Consider the following 19,613-nt stretch of genomic DNA (forward strand, 5'->3'; position numbering starts at 1 on the left):
AAATCGTGGGGGGGAGGGGTGGATGCTTGAACATGAATTTAAAAATATTGATTTTGATGGGCTTGTAATGGACAAGTACATGCAGAAAGGAGCAAAAGTAGTCCACATCACCAACCCCAATGTTCTTGTCATTTTGTCTGGGCTGAAATTCGACAATGATCTATCTTTTCTTATTAGCAAACATGTGAATTTGAGTTACTCTAACAATATTAAGTTGCTGCAATAATTCTCCTTTGAAAATCTCAAGTTTCTAAATGAGTAAAACAAAGTTATAACCAATAAACTTCATATAATGAAGCAAAATAAAAAATTTACCTAGGCTGCTTCTTGTCAAAAGGTACAGAAAGATCTAAATTCCCGATAATCTTCTTTTCAATCGTATCAAGCTCTGATATTAAGTTGTCAAAGCTCCAATCAGGTTATGGATCGCCGTTATCCCATTAATATTTGGTGGACAGGGAAGTTCCAAATTAATTACTCCCCTGAATTTTGACAACTTCATCATTCAGACTGCGCGTCTCTCTTCTCTCTCTCAAATCTTCATATTAAAGTTGAAGGCGAGGCTAACATGCCAAAAATCATTGGGGGTGCTTGAACATGAATTTAAAAATATTGATTTTGATGGGCTTGTAATGGACATGTACCTGCAGAAAGGAGCAGAAGTAGTACACGCCGCCAACCCCAACGTTCTTGTCATTTTGTCTGGGCCAAAATTCGACAATGATCTATCTTTTCTTATTAGCAAACCTGTGAATTTGAGTTACTCTAACAAGATTGTGTTTGAGCTTCATCGGTATAGTTTCAGAGTCGGCACAACATGGCAATCAGGCAACCCTAACCAAGTATGTGGGCAAGTTGCTGCAATAATTCTCCTTTGAAGCTCTCAAGTTTTTGAATGAGTAAAGCAAAGTTATAAACAAATAAACTTCATATAAAGAAGAAATATGAAAATTTTACCTAGGCCGCTTCTTGTCAAAAGTTACAGAAAGTTCTAAATTCGCGATAAGTTTTTTTTTCATATATGAATGTCTGTCACATCTAACTTTTTTCCATGGGGGAAAAACAAATTCCAAAAGGCTCAAGAAAATATTTATGAATTCGATCGAATCATTTTTCTATTACAGTAAGGGCTGTCTTACTTTGAGATAAGATTGGCTAGTTGCCGTAACATAAAAAAGAAATAAAAGAATTATAGAGACGATGAACGCCAATAAGCATACATAATGTTTAGATACAAAAAATATTTAAATGATATACGTGCAGAAAGAACCTCTTCTTCAGCTTTGATCCTTTCTTGACGTATTTTTTCTTCTACGTGAGCCTTCTCTTTCCGTTTAGCCTCTTCACGAGCTGCGTCGTCTCTTATTCTTTTATCATCTAGTTGTGATATGTGCTCATTATCTCTTTGCACAGCTGTAAGGTGATTATTAAGTGCTTCTGCACTGCCATAATTCAATAAAGTCTTAATCTCTGTATTCTCATTCTATTCAAATTATCAGAGTAGACATAATAGGAACGCAACCTTGAAAGCCTCGCTAAACACTTGAAAGAATTTCTGAGTAGTGAAAAATGATAACAAGGTCATCATAATTGAGATGTAGATCACAGATAGTTTAAACAATTTTCAGATAAATTAAATTCATATTCCAATCATATATGTACACCTTAATGATCTTCCAATAATCACAAGTGTCATGGAACTTTATAATCTCAAAGCAGTAACAAATCTGATGAGTTTTGTCAGGTAGTCAATTAAAAGATAAGTGTTACTTACCATTACCAATAGATACTATGAGTTATCAGGTAGTACAGCTACATATATAAGATTTTTCGAAAGGAAGAGTTTCCAAATTGGCTTTCAAGCAGCCACTTATTATGGGAGAAACTCCAAAGGAAGTTGCTAAAAGAAATAATATCTTCAAAGCATACATAAAATATACCGGGTTAGAAAGTCTCAAACCCATTTCAACATTTAGATATAGGAAACATAATGAAAATTAAGAGTCGAGGTATGCATTTTAAAAGGTCATACATTGTACGTTGATACTACAAATCAAATTTTCGCTCCCTCTCTTGCTGTGTTCTTCTATGCTTATCGATTTTAGCAATTTCAGAAGCAAAATTCTCATTCTTTGTAACCAAATTTGTCTCTAAGATTGATATTTTATTTTTCACTTCCTCATGTGTGTCAAAAAATGGGAAAAAAGGTCAACAACTATTAGTCCTATGATGTTAAAAGAATGAATGAAAAAATTAAGATCAAACACGCACTAATCTATCATGAAAACTGGAGTTGATGGCAAAAGAGAGTTCAGAGTTGTTAACCTCGTTGATATCATTTTCCCAAATAATCACACACAAATCAAGTATGTCTACTCACCGAAACATAAAGTTGAAAATCATAATTTAGCTCATGGAGTGCACCTTCTGGTAATCCCACTTTATCCATAAAATCACATTGAGCATCAACATGAAACACATAATCAGAATCATCACTGCAAAAAACAAAGGGTGATCCAAATCCTGGTGTACACTAAGAATTAAGGAACGGGTAAACTTGATTGTGTATGGGGAAGAGGGGGGAGGTAATAGTACACGCCGCCAACCCCAACGTTCTTGTCATTTTGTCTAAGTTGAAATTCGACAATAATCTCTCTTTTCTTATTAGCAAACCTGTGAATTTGAGTTAGTCTAACAAGATTGTGTGAGCTTCATTGTTATAGTTTCACATACGGCACATCATGGCAATCAGGCAGCCCTAACCAAGTATGAGGGCAAGTTGCTACAATAATTCTCCTTTGAAACTATCAAGTTTCTGAATGAGTAAAACAAAGTTATAAGCAATAAACTTCATATAACGAAGCAAAATAAAAATTTTACCTAAGCTGCTTCTTGTCAAAGGGTACAGAAAGATCTAAATTCGCCATAATTTTTTTTTTTCAATCGTATCAAGCTCTGATAATAAGTTGTCAAAACTTCAATCAGGTTGTGGATCGTCGTTATCCCATTAATATTTGGTGGACAACGAAGTTCCAAATTAACGACTCCCCTGAATTTTGACAACTTCATCATTCAGACTGCGCGTCTCTCTTTTCTCACTCAAATCTTCATATTAAAGTTGAAGGCTAGGCTATCATGCCAAAAGTCGTGGTGGGGAGGGGGGGCATGAACATGAATTAAAAAATATTGATTTTGATGGGCTTGTAATGGACATGTACATGCAAAAAAGAGCAGAAGTAGTACACGCTGCCAATCCCAACATTCTTGTCATTTTGTCTGGGCTGAAATTCGACAATGATCTATCTTTTCTTATTAGAAAACCTGTGAATTTGAGTTACTCTAACAAGACCGTGTTCAAGCTTCATTGGTATAGTTTCACAGATTGCACATCATTGCAATAAAGAAACCCTAACCAAGTATGTTGGCAAATTGCTGCAATAATTCTCCTTTGAAACTCTCAAGTTTCTGAATGAGTAAAACAAAGTTGTAACCAATAAACTTCATAGAATGAAGCAAAATAAAAAAATTTACCTAGGCTGCTTCTTGTCAAAAGGTACAGAAAGATCTAAATTCGCCATAATCTTATTTTCAATCGTATCAAGCTCTGATAATAAGTTGTCAAAACTCCAATCAGGTTGTGGATCGTCGTTATCCCATTAATATTTGGTGGACAGTGAAGTTCCAAATTAAGGACTCCCCTGAATTTTGACAATTTCATCATTCAGACAGCGTGTCTCTCTTTTCTCTCTCAAATCTTCATATTAAAGTTGAAGGTGAGGCTAGCAAGCCAAAAATTCAGGTGGGGGGCAGGGAACATGAATTTAAAAATATTGATTTTGATGGGATTGTAATGGACAGGTACATGCAGAAAGAAGCAGAAGTAGTACACGTCTCCAACCCCAATGTTCTCGTCATTTTTTCTGGGCTGAAATTAGACAATGATCTATCTTTTTTATTAGCAAACATGTGAATTTGAGTTACTCTAACAAGATTGTATTTGAGCTTCATTGGTATAGTTTCACAGATTGCACAGCATGGAAATCAGGCAACCCTAACCAAGTATGTGGGCAAGTTGCTGCAATAATTCTCTTTTGAAGCTCTCAAGTTTCTGAATGAGTAAAGAAAAGTTATAACCAATAAACTTCATATAATGAAGCAAAATAAAAAATCTACCTAGGCAGCTTCTTGTCAAAAGCTACAGAAAGATCTAAATTCAAGATAATCTTCTTTTCAATCGTATAAAGCTCTGATAATAAGTTGTCAAAGCTCCAATCAGGTTGTGGATCGCCGTTATCCCATTAGTATTTGGTGGACAACGAAGTTCCAAATTAACGACTTCCCTGAATTTTGACAACTTCATCATTCAGACTGAACGTCTCTCTTTTCTCTCTCAAATTTGCATATTAAAGTTGAAGGCGAGGCTAACATGCCAAAAATCGTGGGGGGAGGGGGGCTGGAACATTAATTTAAAAATATTGATTTTGATGGGCTTGTAATGGACAGCTACATGCAGAAAGGAGCAGAAGAAGTACACGCCGCCAACCCCAATGTTTTTGTCATTTTTCTGGGCTGAAATTCGACATTAATCTATCTTTTTATTAGCAAACCTGTGAATTTTAGTTGTTCTAACAAGATTGTGTTTGAGCTTCATTGTTATAGTTTCACAGATCGCACATCAATTCAATCAGGCAACCCTAACCAAGTATGTTGGCAAGTTACAGCAATAATTCTCCTTTGAAACTCTCAAGTTTCTGAATGAGTAAAACAAAGTTATGGCCAATAAACTTCATATAATGAAGCAAAATAAAAAATTTACCTAGGCTGCTTCTTGTCAAAAGGTACAGAAAGATCTAAATTCACGATAATTTTCTTTTCAATCGTATCAAGCTCTGATAATAATTTGTCAAAGCTCCAATCAGCTTGTGGATCGCCGTTATCCCTTTAATATTTGGTGGACAGCGAAGTTCCAATTTAATGACTCCCCTGAATTTTGACAACTTCATCATTCAGACTGCGCGTCTCTCTTCTCTCTCTCAAATCTTCATATTAAAGTTGTAGGCGAGGCTAACATGCCAAAAATCGTGGGGGGGGGGGGGGGGGGGGAGATTGAACATGAATTTATAAATATTGATGGGCATGTAATGGACAGGTACATGGAGAAAGGAGCAGAAGTAGTACACACCGTCAACCCCAAGTCTGGGCTGAAATTCATTAATGATCTATCATTTTTATTAGCAAACCTGTGAATTTGTGTTACTCTAACAAGATTGTGTTTGAGCTTAATTGGTATAGTTTCACAGACAACACATCATGGCAATCAAGCAACCCTAACCAAGTATGTGGGCAAGTTGCTGCAATAATTTTTTTTTTGAAACTCTCAAGTTTCTGAATGAGTGAAACAAAGTTATAACCAATAAACTTCATATAATGAAGAAAAATAAAAAATTTATCTATGCTGCTTCTTGTCAAAAGGTACAGAAAGATCTAAATTCAAGATAATCTTCTTTTCAATCGTATCAAGCTCTGATAATAAGTTGTCAAAGCTCCAATCAGGTTGTGGATCACCGTTATCCCATTAGTATTTGGTGAACATGGAAGTTCCAAATTAATGACTCCCTTGAATTTTGACAACTTCATCATTCAGACTGCACGTCTCTCTTTTCTCTCTCATATCTTCATATTGAAGTTGAAGGCGAGGTTAACATGTCAAAAATCGTGGGGGGGGGGGGGAGGGGGGGCTTGAACATTAATTTAAAAATATTGATTTTGATGGGCTTGTAATGGGCAACTACATGCAGAAAAAAGCAGAAGAAGTACACGCCGTCAACCCTAATGTTTTTGTCATTTTTCTGGGCTGAAATTCGACAATAATCTATCTTTTTTATTAGCAAACCTGTAATAGCCGAGCTCGGTGTACGGTACGGTTTAAGCTTTATTGTGTTTATTGGGTTTATGATTTAGATGTTAGAGTTGTGTTTTGGGCCATAGTATTATTGGTATTGTTATCTGGAGGTTTTAGATGTTGTTGGTTGTTCGTTTCAGCGTTTCGGATCGATTTTAGTTGGTTGTGTATTGTTCATTGCCGTGGCTAGAGTGCACCCGCGCTCTTAGAGGAGTGCCCCCGCGGTGTACTATTCATCATTTTGGATTTGGAAGGCCGTGGCATTACCGCACCCGCGGCAGTGCAAGGACCGCACCCGCGGTGAGACCGCACCCGCGGTATTTGCAGCACCGCACCCGCGGTGTTCGTGCATGGATTTTATTCTGGTTGGCCGAAGGCTTAGCGCACCTGCGGTGCTTGTGGTAGCGCACCCGCGGTGTAAGTATGGGCGAGATATTTAGCTACTTTTTGGAGTTGTTGGCCATACCTTATCCTATCCTTTCTCTTCCATTCGAGATTTCCTCTCTTTTCCAAGGGTTTTCCTCCATTTCTTTTGTTTCCTACCTTTGATTCTTGGAGTTGTTTGGATTTCCGACTTGAGATCGACGTTCTCCGTGGTATAAGGAAGCTTAGGTAAGCTTTTGGTGCGATTCTATTGAGGTTTCGAGTTAAGAGTTGACTTGGGCTTGATGTTTGAGTTGGTTAATGGATTATTTGACTTGTTTATGGGATTATAGAGTTGATATTGGTGTTATTTATGGATTATTGTTGTAGGTGGTGTCCAAGAGCTAAGTTTGAGGTGTTCTATTGGGGTTGTAAGTAGAATTTCATCCCTTTGCTCACATGATATTATATGTATTGTGTTTTAAAGGTTTCAAAGTGATATTCCCTTCAATTGATTCATTGTTATGTATTTATCCTATTGATTATCTATTGGAGGCATTGATGTCTCACTATTGTTAAAAGGGAATATAAGAGAAAAGATAGAGATTTCGAAACGACGGCTTTAAATGTTATACAGAGTTCAAATGTTTTATTGGATTGATTAATCATAGTCAGAGCATTGCATGCAATTAGATGGTCATCGCCCATAGGCTTATATCCCTCAGAGTTCTCGGTTTATATCGATATAGGATATTTGCACCCACAGTCAGAGATACTATTGACATCAATCCAACCAGAGAAAAGAGAAATACCATCTTATTGATATGCTATTGCTACAGTATTTATGTTTCAGAGTTGATGGTATTTATGATTTAAAAGCCATGTTTTACAGAGTATACTATGTATCATTGCTATGTAGAGTTCCACTTGCTGAGATTTATTCTCATTTCAGTTTATTCATGTGATGCAGATAAGAGCGACGGACCGGGACGTTGACTGTGGATGGGAGTCATATGCATACGAAGATTGGAAGGAAGATTTTGGCATGATCATAGGAATGATATTTTGTATTTTGTTATGTCATTTAAATGATCATGTATTGCTATTTTGTAAACATTTTTATGAAATGTATTTTGAAACTCCTTCCAGTGAAAGAAAATTTTAAATTCCGCTGTGTATTTTACTGTTACGGGTCAGGGTGTCACAAAACCTGTGAATTTGAGTTACTCTATCAAGATTGTGTTTGAGCTTCATTGGTATAGTTTCACATATCGCACATCATGGCAATCAGGCAACCCTAACCAAGTATGTTGGCAAGTTGCAGAAATAATTCTCCTTTGAAACTCTCAAGTTTCTGAATGAGTAAAAAAAAATTATAACCAATAAACTTCATAGAATGAAGCAAAATAAAAAAAATTTACCTAGGCTGCTTCTTGTCAAAAGGTACAGAAAGATCTAAATTCGTCATAATCTTATTTTCAATCGTATCAAGCTCTGATAATAAGTTGTCAAAACTCCAATCAGGTTGTGGATCGTCGTTATCCCATTAATATTTGGTGGACAGTGAAGTTCCAAATTAATGACTCCCCTGAATTTTGACAATTTCATCATTTAGACTGCGTGTCTCTCTTTTCTCTCTCAAATCTTCATATTAAAGTTGAAGGTGAGGCTAACATGCCAAAAATCCTGGTGGGGGGCGGGGAACATGAATTTAAAAATATTGATTATGATGGGATTTTAATGGACAGGTACATGCAGAAAGAGGCAAAAGTAGTACACGCCGCCAACCTCAATGTTCTCGCCATTTTTTCTGGGCTGAAATTCGATAATGATCTATCTTTTTTATTAGCAAACATGTGAATTTGAGTTACTCTAACAAGATTGTGTTTGAGCTTCATTGGTATAGTTTCACAGATTGCACAGCATGGCAATCAAGCAACCCTAACCAAGTATGTGGGCAAGTTGCTGCAATAATTCTCCTTTGAAGCTCTCAAGTTTCTGAATGAGTAAAGCAAAGTTATAACCAATAAACTTCATATAATGAAGCAAAATAAAAAATTTACCTAGGCTGCTTCTTGTCAAAAGCTACAGAAAGATCTAAATTCAAGATAATCTTCTTTTCAATCGTATCAAGCTCTGATAATAAGTTGTCAAAGCTCCAATCAGGTTGTGGATTGCCGTTATCCCATTAGTATTTGGTGGACAACGAAGTTCCAAATTAATGACTTACCTGAATTTTGACAACTTCATCATTCAGACTGCACGTCTCTCTTTTCTCTCTCAAATCTTCATATTAAAGTTGAAGGCGAGGCTAACATGCCAAAAATCATGGGGGGAGGGGGGCTTGAACATTAATTTAAAAATATTGATTTTGATGGGCTTGTAATGGACAGCTACATGCAGAAAGGAGCAGAAGAAGTACACGCCGCCAACCCCAATGTTTTTGTCATTTATTTGGGCTGAAATTCGACAATAATCTATCTTTTTTATTAGCAAACCTGTGAATTTGATTTGCTCTAACAAGATTGTGTTTGAGCTTCATTGGTATAGTTTCACATATCGCACATCATGGCAATCAGGTAACCCTAACCAAGTATGTTGGCAAGTTGCAGCAATAATTCTCCTTTGAAACTCTCAAGTTTCTGACTGAGTAAAACAAAGTTATAACCAATAAACTTCATATAATGAAGCAAAATAAAAAAATTTACCTAGACTGCTTCTTGTCAAAATGTACAGAAAGATCTAAATTCGCGATAATTTTCTTTTCAATCATATCATGCTCTGATAATAAGTTGTCAAAGCTCCAATCAGGTTGTGGATCGCCGTTATCCCTTTAATATTTGGTGGACAGCGAAGTTCCAATTTAATGACTCCCCTGAATTTTGACAACTTCATCATTCAGACTGCGCGTCTCTCTTCTCTCTCTCAAATCTTCATATTAAAGTTGAAGGCGAGGCTAACATGCCAAAAATCGTGGGGGGGAGGGGGAGATTGAACATGAATTTAAAAATATTGATATTGATGGGCATGTAATGGACAGGTACATGCAGAAAGGAGCAGAAGTAGTACACGCCATCAACCCCAACGTTCTTGTCATTTTGTCTGGGCTTAAATTCATTAATAATCTATCATTTTTATTAGCCAACCTGTGAATTTGAGTTACTCTAACTAGATTGTGTTTGAGATTTATTGGTATAGTTTCACAGACGGCACATCATGGCAATCAAGCAACCCTAACCAAGTATGTAGGCAAGTTGCTGCAATAATTCTCTTTTGAAACTCTCAAGTTTCTTTATGAGTGAAACAAAGTTATAACCAATAAACTTCATATAATGAAGCAAAATAAAAAATTTACCTATGTTTCTTCTTGTCAAAAGGCTTGAACATGAATTTAAAAATATTGATTTTGATGGGCTTGTAATAGACAGGTACATGCAGAAAGGAGCAGAAGTAGTACTTGCTGCCAACCCCAATGTTCTTGTCATTTTTCTGGGCTAAAATTCGACAATGATCTATCTTTTTAATTAGCAAACCTGTGAATTTGAATTACTCTAACAAGATTGTGTTTGAGCTTCATTGGTATAGTTTCACAGACGACACAGCTAGCCGGGACGTGTTTCCTAAGACAAAGAATGTTACCATTGCCACCGAAATGGTACAACCTACTAAATCTCCAATCATCAATGGGCTCGTTAAGGATTTCAAAACTGATCAACGGTTAAGACCAAGCCATGAAATCGAACACAACATCATTAACCCCCTGCAACTGAGTGCGTCAGTGGCTGGTAGAGGCCAGCTCATGAGAGGTGGGGGTGAATTTAAAAATATTGATTTTGATGGGCTTGTAATGGACAGGTACATGCAGAAATGAGCAGAAGTAGTACACGCCGCCAAGCTCAACGTTCTTGTCATTTTATCTGGGCTGAAATTCAACAATGATCTATCTTTTCTTATTAGGAAACCTGTGAATTTGAGTTACTCTAACAAAATTGTGTTTGAGCTTCATTGGTATAATTTCACAGACTGCACATCATGGCAATCAGGCAACCCTAACCAAGTATGTGGACAAGTTGCTGCAATAATTCTCCTTTGAAATTCTCAAGTTTCTGAATAAGTAAAACAAAGTTATAACCAGTGAACTTCATATAATGAAGTAAAATAAAAAATTTACCTAGAATGCTCCTTGTCAAAAGGTACAGAAAGATCTAAAGTCGCGATAATCTTCTTTTCTATCGTATAAAGCTCTGATAATAAGTTGTCAAAGCTCCAATCAGGTTGTGGATCCGTCGTTATCCCATTATTATTTGGTGGACATCGAAGTTTCAAATTAATGTCTCCCTTGAATTTTGACAACTTTATCGTTCAGACTGCGCGTCTCTCTTCTCTCTCTCAAATCTTCATATTAAAGTTGACGACGAGGCTAACACGCTGAAAAATTTGTGTGTGTGTGTGTGTGTGGGTAGGGGGGCCTTGAACATGAATTTAAAAATATTGATTTTGATGGGCTTGTAATGGACAGAGACATGCAGAAAGGAGCAGAAGTAGTACACGTCGCCAACCCCAACGTTCTTGTCATTTTGTCTGGGCTGAAATTCGACAATGATCTATCTTTTATTATGAGCAAACCTGTTAATTTGAGTTACTCTAACAAGACTGTGTTTGAGCTTCATTGATATAGTTTCACAGACGGCACAGCTATCCGGGACGTGTTTCCTAAGACAAAGAATGTTACATTTGCCACCGAAAAGATACAACCTACTAAATCTATGATCATCAATGGGCTCGTTAAGGATTTCGAAACTGATCAACGGTTAAGGCCAAGCCATGAAATCGAACACAACATCATCAACCCCCTGCAACTGAGTGCGTCGATGCCTGGTAGAGGCCAGCTCATGAGAGGTGGGGGGAATGTGCCTTCTTTTCGGCAGATGATAGTGCACTTATCAGGCAAATTCTCGGAACCCATTCTCCAGAAATCAAAGATTTTGATGTCAAACCGGTTCTTTTCATAGTGGAGGATATCATCAACCTGGCAAAACCTTTTACTGTTGATTCTACTACTATAGGATCCAAGAAGTTTATTCACTATACATTTTCTAGTTCAAGAAACCATTTTTAAATGATAATAATTCATACCCTTTTCACGTTCAGAATTATTTCCTTTTTATTAATAATAATTCTCTGGCATTCTGCCCAAATATAGGTTGTTCCAATTCGAGTCCATTTGGACACGCTTGATAACAAGGTCATCTCCAGTTCCTACCATGATACCATCACTCATAGTTCTTATCATGACACTAAAATAGTTCAACTAATGGCATTTCCCATCAACAAGGTTTCCAGTGAGATAAAGTTCCTAATTTCCCCTCAAAACATTTTGTTGAAATTACATGACTAAAAATCACGACTTTTTCAGTAACAGATAATATGAAAATGTACTTCCAGAATAGAAGTGCATTCACTAACCATGAACCTCCTAAAATCAGTATCAAACTACTCATGTGTGTGTGTGTGTGGGGGGGGGGGGGGGGGGGGGGGGCTTGAACATGAATTCAAAAATATTGATTTCGATTGTCTTGTAATGGACAGACACATGAAGAAAGGAGCAAAAATAGTACACGCTGCCTACCCTAACGTTCTTGTCATTTTGTCTGGGCTGAAATTTGACATTGATCTATCTTTTCTTATTAGAAAACCTGTTAATTCGAGTTACTCTAACAAGACTGTGTTTGAGCTTCATTGATATAGTTTCACAGACGGCACAGCTAGCCGGACGTGTTTCCTAAGACAAAGAATGTTACATTTGCCACCAAAAAAATACAACCTACTAAATCTCCGATCATCAATGGGCTCGTTAAGGATTTCGAAACTGATCAACGGTTAAGGCCAATCCATGAAATCGAACACAACATCATCAACCCCCTGCAACTGAGTGCGTCGGTGCCTGGTAGAGGCCAGCTCATGAGAGGTGGGGGGAATGTGCCTTATTTTTGGCAGATGATAGTGCACTTACCAAGAAAATTCTCGGAAGCCATTCTCCAGAAATCGAAGATTTTGATGTCAAACCGGTTCTTTTCATAGCGGAGGATATCATCAACCTGGCAAAACCTTTGACTGTTGATTCTACTGCTATAAGATGCAAGAGATTTATTCACTATACACTTTCTAGTTCAAGAAACCATTTTTAAATAATAATAATTCATACCCTTTTCACGTTCAGAATTATTTCCTTTTTATTAATAATAATTCTCTGGCATTCTGCCCAAATATAGGTTGCTCCAATTCGAGCCCATTTGGACACGCTTGATAACAAGGTCATCTCCAGTTCCTACCATGATACCATCACTCAAAGTTCTTACCATGACACTAAAATAGTTCAACTAATGGCATTTCCCATCAACAAGGTTTCCAGTGAGGTAAAGTTCCTAATTTCCCCTCAAAAGACAACATTTTGTTGAAATTACATGACTACAAATCACGAATTTTTCAGTAACAAATAATATGAAAATGTACTTCCAGAACATAAGTGGATTCACTAACCATGAACCTCCTAAAATTACTATCAAACTACTAATGGGATGCCAAGGTGGTCATTACCTTTGCTGCTTTCTCCATCAAATTTGGCGAGTTCTGGCTCGTTGAGCAACTTCACACCAAAAATCCACTAGCCAAGAATATTGCCACACTCAAAGATTTACCTAGCACAATGGAACATTCCAGTGATTTGAGAAAGAAGTTTGTGGCAGTAATTGACCTCTTAACTGCAATAACGATGGTGACCCACTGTATTATAGAATTCAAGGAGCGTTCATCTCTGTACATTAGCCGTGAAACACCAAAAGTGGAGGCTGCCACTGCTCATATTCCAATAACTGTTTATTGGGTCTTAAGGAGTCTTCTGTTCAGTGCATCCGTTCTCCTGAACCTTATCGGCACTGGTCACGAGTATGATGCTCTTGATCTTATTATCCACCTTTTTTATCGCTTGTAACTGAAACTAACCCACTTATTTTTTCAGTGATGAATCTTCAAAACTTTGTCTATTGTTATCAAGGTACATCTTGTCAACTGCTGAGTCATGGGAGATATGAAGTTTGGCCCATAAGCTCTCAGTCATGATAGAGCACCTACAAAAGCAACTGCAGATTTGTAAGGGCTTAATCAGTAAGTCAAATGCTGATTCGTATTGTCTAGTAATAACAGATACATTGTTAAAGTAACAAAGATGTTAAATGTAAACAAGGACGATATGCTAGAAATATTTTTTGTTCACCCTCATATTCACATATCCGATCAGACTCGAATCCAAGGTCTATGTCCTTAAAAACCAATGATTGAGTATTTGGTAGTGTGATACCCACGTTGCATCGATCATATCGTCACGTATGTGCAGATAGGAAGAAGACTGAAGATTCATACACTGAATTCAAAAAACTTATGGAGGTTGCTCACATTGACAATATGAAAGTATTGAGGGCGATGATTCGTGCCACGGATGATCAAAAGCCACTCTATGATGGTTCTAAAAGATTTAATGTTGGTTCTTTAATTTTACATGATAAAATTTCAAGATTCCTACGACTTAAAATTCTGAGAAACTAAAGTTCTTTGCTTACAGGAAAGGCTCGACGGACTGAGGGCAAAGTACGTACTACTGCTGATTTCAGATCTCGACCTGCCTCACGAAGAACTAAATGTCCTTCATATGATCTACAACCAACAATAAATAAGGCATGAGTATGAGATTTTATGGATTCCCATTGTCAACCAAACAAACTCATTTTCCCAATCACAAGAAATACAATTTAAAGAACTGAAGAACAATAATATGCCATGGTATTCAGTGGACCACCCTTCACTGATTTTACAGGTAGCCATCAGATACATCCAAGAGGTATGTAAATTTGTCCACATGCTGATGCTCGTAGTATTGGATCCATAGGGGAAACCATCCAATCTTGACGCTTTACCCATGATGTGGATTTGGGGTAGTTTGGCTTTCCCTTCACTAAAACCAGGGAGGTGGCTCTCTGATCAGAAAACCTGGAAAACATCGGACTATTAGCATATTCCATTGATCCACGAATTCCAGACTGGGTATGTGATCATTAAACTACCATGGATTTATTTACTATATAGCTATGATATGTCTATATTTGGCACAGTCGGACATCCACATACTATGGTGAATGCAAGCATGTCAATGAATGCAATATTCACATATACCACTCGGAACCAGTCCTTCATAAGAATCAAAGAAATATATTCACTCTCCCACTCAAACCTCAAAACATGGGTAACTGCACACACCACCCCTATTACATTAAAAAAAACATGAAACCTAGGTGGTATATAGAAAGTCGTAAATTCCATGTGTTTTCTGAATCAAATGTTAGTAAAGCAAGTACAAATAATACACGTATGTATGAATAGGTAAATTTTTAAAAAAAACTATTACTACATTGCGGGACTAACCCAATTTCGACTACATGAAACTGATCACTGAGACTTCTTTTGGTCTGACATATCAGGGACAACAGAGTGATATGCTTGTACGGAGGGGGGACATTGACTGGATCTGTAGGTTCACTGTGTCAGCCAGAGCAGTTGTAATGCCCTAAACGTACCCCTGGAAATGCTATATGTCGGTAAGCGCAACCCAAAGGGTAAAGTCCGACGGTGCCATGAAATAATCGATCGAGAGAAACTGAGCCACATCTTCTCGCTCAAGGAATACTATGACTATGTCTGGTACTTATGGATGAGTCTGTGGAGCATGTGGAAATCCAAGGAAAACACTGCCTTGATGGTGGACGATGACCACGTGATGCAACAGATCATGGACTTGATGACATTTGACAGCAGTGACCAAGGGTGGGCAGTTTTTAGCTGGGAAACAATGAAATGACGAAGGGCAAAGGCAATATAGTGCTGTCAGTTTTAGAGGCTTACAATACTTGGGGGTATAAGGTGGATCATCCCGAAACGTTTGTGACCATGCTGGATACAGAGATACGTGCTATCCACCCTGAACACCACTGTAACCGCCTGATCCTGCTAGGGCATGCTGGATATATCCCCGAGCGGGTGGTTTGCTCAGAGTGTGGCAAGATCATGGATAAGTACGTCGTGTACAGATGCTGCACCAACTAGGGAAACATGATATTTACCTTTCGCTACAAGTTTTTCTGCTTACCAGAATGATGACAAATCTTATACTTTAATAAGATGTGAGAATAAAATCACCTTTTGTGTGTTTTGCATCTTTTTTCACTTCTCTTGTTAAGGAAATAAAATGCGTTTTTTATGAGGCAATGCTACTAATATCCGTCAATAAAACTGCATATTGTTTCTATGTATAACTCAGCAGTTTCATCTCCACAACTTCGTGAACCCCTTTTCTTCTGTTTTCCTTCATCACCAAAAGTACAGTCTGTACAGAAATAAAGTCATAACATAGAGTAGATACAAAGTTCAAGAATAACCATAACCCATAATCACATTGTTATAGTAGATGTCCTGTAAGCCAACGGTTGGCTAAAGAATTTATTGACTCTGTTAATATAAACAATTTTTATTTTGATATAATTTACATTTTATGGTTTTGTTTTTTTTATCTGTATACACATGCAATCGACATAGATAAAGATCTTGATTATACTTTAATACAAATGAATCGTAATTCTATCTTGAAACTCGTTGTAAACACTGCATATTCTAAATTAGTTCTTAGTCGATTCAGTCGCCTAAAAACAAGGATAAAGGTCGCTTGAGCTTAAAACTTTCATCTATGATGTTGTGTACTGTGTTTCATGGTAAGGGCATAGAGATGTCCAATCATGCAGATGAGTAATCATTCGATAATTATACCGAACAACCCTCCATCGGACTTTCCAAGTGGTTATCATTCATCGAGATGAAAAGTATGTGGTTATGATATCATTAGTCCTTACAACACGGGACAAAATCGAGGCTCTACATACTAGGATTTGTGATTTGACTCTTTTACCGACTCTGCGTGTAAAGCCCGGAAATGTTAAAGCTATGAAATTGTGATTTTATTAGTTAATCGGGATTGATAAAATCATAGATGGAACATCCCGAGATTTGATTGGTTAAAGAATGTGAAGGGTGCAATGTTTGAACAGAATGAGTGGCGCCCGAGCGGTAGAAAGAGCCCGCCCGAGCGCCATTGTTCAACAAAATTATGTTTTGGGCAGAACCTTCCGCGCCCGGGCGGTATATTTTGACCGCCCGAGCGCCAAAGTGGCATCCGAAAAGAGTTGGACAGAAACTGTCGCGCCCGAGCGGTACATTCTTACCGCCCGAGCGCCGACTGAAATGTGTTAAGGTTTTAAAGAAGACACGTATGAAATTACATGCAATATATATATGAAATGTCTTCATTCTCTCCTCACAATTGCTGAGACCACCGAGAGAGAAAGGGGGAAAAGGAAAGTTATCTTACTTTGAGGCTAGCTTGTGCAAGATTTTCACATTCAAATTTAAATCCGATCTCGGTTTTGAGCTCCTCTCATTGTTAGCTACATAGTAATGTAAGTTTCATTCAACTCCAGCATGTTGTGATAATTATGTATTGGGAAAATGATTAATTGAATTCCATATCATGTTCTTGAGAAGGTAGATGTTGTAGATTCGCAAACAGATCAAAGAACGAATGTCATATGCTATTGTTGCGATTTTCTAGCATATTTAGAATTAAGTATGCAGATTTTGAATAATCTCATGTGTTTTTGATGATAATTAGAAGATGAGAATTATGGATTGGTGAGATATGTTGAGAATGGAATTGATTGGTAGCGAGGAACGACGTCGTTATGCCGTCAATTGTGTTTAGATGTATTAGTAATTGTAGAAGTGTTGAATTGAGTTAAGAATTGATAAAATATGTATCAACATTGCCATTTCAGATTGATATCGCTAAGATCCGTCTTCGAGACTTCGACTACGACCAAGTTGTGCAAGAAAGGTATAAACCATGTTGTTTGGGTAGCCACAACTCAAATAAGACTTTATTTGAGTTTCCCAAACCAAAATCACATACTAGCATTGTTGTATTTATTGTATCATGTTTATAAATTGTTTATGGAATTATATTCAAATATTGTAACATGATTATGTTTTTATTATAGAATTGTATTCCAGCATATGGGATTATTGTGATATTCAGATATGAATATGAGCATGCTTTGTTTACAGACTGCTATTCATTGCATTTAAGATAGGAGAGTCGTTGACAGCCATCGTCAACTATCTAGATGTTCGGTGTATCTCAGCTTAGGAGCAGCCACGACTCCTATTGCAGCCATAGATACAGCTCAGACCGAAGTCTAGGAATAAGACGTACCGTCACCCCGAGTGGGAGGGTAGGTGACAGCCATTGACGTCTTATTCATACGGGATCCCTAGAGTTATAGTCGAGTCGAGTCTAGACATGATTTGATTCGCATTGCATGTATATATATATATGAATGTTCTTCATGATAGCATGTTTTATGATTTAAATTGTTATATGCATGTATACATGTTTATACTGGGATTTGTTCTCACCGGAGTTTCCGGCTGTTGTTATGTCTGTATGTGTGCATAACAACAGGTGGGGCAGGATCTGGGTCGAGACAGAGACGAGATTGACATAGCGTGGAGACTACGGGCGCAGCAGAGGACTAGTGGTTTTTAGTAGACTTGGACTATTTGTATTTACTGTTTTGTATTAAACACTAGTTGGATGAATGTACTAGAACAAGATATGTTTTATGTTGTAATATAAATAAAGAAATTGTGCTTGTGTACATACATTAGAATTACTGTTGTAAAGCGGAAAATTTGACCCACTTTTTATATTAATGATCCATTTAATCCCTAGAAAAAGAATTAGAGCCCGGGTCCCCACAACAGGTGGTATCAGAGCCGTAGGTTCTGTAGACTGAGATAGAGTAGAATGAGCGGGGTAGATCGAGTCATCTTCCTTGCTTTTGTGTGCTAGCATGATTATTGCTTTCCCTATTATGTGTTGTATTGTATCTGATTTGATTACAGCATGTAATTGACTGAATCAGAACCGATTCTGGATCAGAGGTAAATGATCAGAGGAGGGCTGAGACAGTTAGTATAGATTGGATACTAATCTGTTTGAATATCAGATTCATGCCTCCTAGAAGAGCATCCGTTCCTTTACGACCCGTAGTACCGGAACAGGGTAGCACATCTGGTGATCCAATGGATGTCACTGCTACGCCTATGGAGACTCTATTAAAACGATTCCAGTCATTCCGACCACCGACCTTAAAGGGTACAGAAAATGCAATTGCTTGTGAAAGCTAGTTGGAAGATATCGAAATGTTATTCGAGTCTCTAGGATACAGCGATGAGAAGCGAGTGAAACTCATTGGCCATCAACTGCAAGATGTGGCTAAGTATTGGTGGGTGAATATAAGGAGAGCACTAGAACAGCGTGGCACCGAGGTTACATGGAAAGCATTCAAGACAGAGTTTTATCAGCGATTCTTTCCTGTATCCTACCGTAAAGATAAAGGTGCTGAATTTGCAAACCTGAGGCAAGGAAAATTGAACATCGAAGAGTATGTCGCTAAATTTTCTTCTTTGCTTCGCCTTGCACCTCACGTTTCAGGTAATGATGAAGCCGTAGCAGATCAGTTTATAAACGGCTTAAATTCAGACATCTTTACGTTGGTGAATACGGGAAGACCCGACAATTTTGCTGATGCATTGAATCGTGCCAAAGGAGCTGAAGCCGGATTGCTTAGGCAACGGAGTGTTCCGTATGTTGCTCCGAGTCCGAGACCGCCACTACCTCCAGCACAACCTTCTCCTAGATTTGAAAGCGGCGGTAGTAGCAGTGGACGCAAAGATCAGCTGAAAGCAAAGGGCAAACAGTTTAAGAGGGCAGGGAGCAGTTCTTCGAGCTCCAGCGGGTCAAGACAGAGAGGTCCTGGCCAGAGTTTAGAAGTGACGAGTGGATATTGTGGTACTTGTGGAGGTAAGCATGCCACCGAACAATGTCAGGGTGTATTGGGTAAATGCAATATATGTAAGCAACAGGGTCATTATGCCAAGGTGTGTCCTCAGAGAAGTGGTGCATCGAGATTTCAGGGTGCAGGATCATCTGCATCAGTGACTCAGCCTGAGAGGCAAGCTTCATCCGTACACTCCTTTCAGCCGCCACCTGCACAGACCCAGCCTAGAGCCAGAGGTGGTCACACCGGGAGTCAGCCGACCCGACAACAGGCTCAAGTGTTTGCGTTGACAGAGGAGCAAGCACAGGATGCCCCAGATGATGTCATAGCAGGTAATTGTTCTCTTTGCG

The 19,613-nt window shown here is 38.0% G+C and overlaps 1 protein-coding gene and 1 pseudogene across 1 annotated transcript in view; one reads left to right on the plus strand and one right to left on the minus strand.

The window, feature by feature from the left end:
* LOC140821672 (uncharacterized) overlaps positions 1-19,613 on the minus strand; it is an 81,745-nt gene that overhangs the window by 19,703 nt on the left and 42,429 nt on the right. The window lies entirely within an intron of this gene.
* LOC140822169 (protein SIEVE ELEMENT OCCLUSION B-like) lies at positions 9,623-15,575 on the plus strand (annotated as a pseudogene).

The sequence above is a fragment of the Primulina eburnea genome, unplaced genomic scaffold, assembly GCF_022965805.1.
Source record: "Primulina eburnea isolate SZY01 unplaced genomic scaffold, ASM2296580v1 ctg739_ERROPOS11973397, whole genome shotgun sequence".
NCBI classification, from domain to species: domain Eukaryota; kingdom Viridiplantae; phylum Streptophyta; class Magnoliopsida; order Lamiales; family Gesneriaceae; genus Primulina; species Primulina eburnea.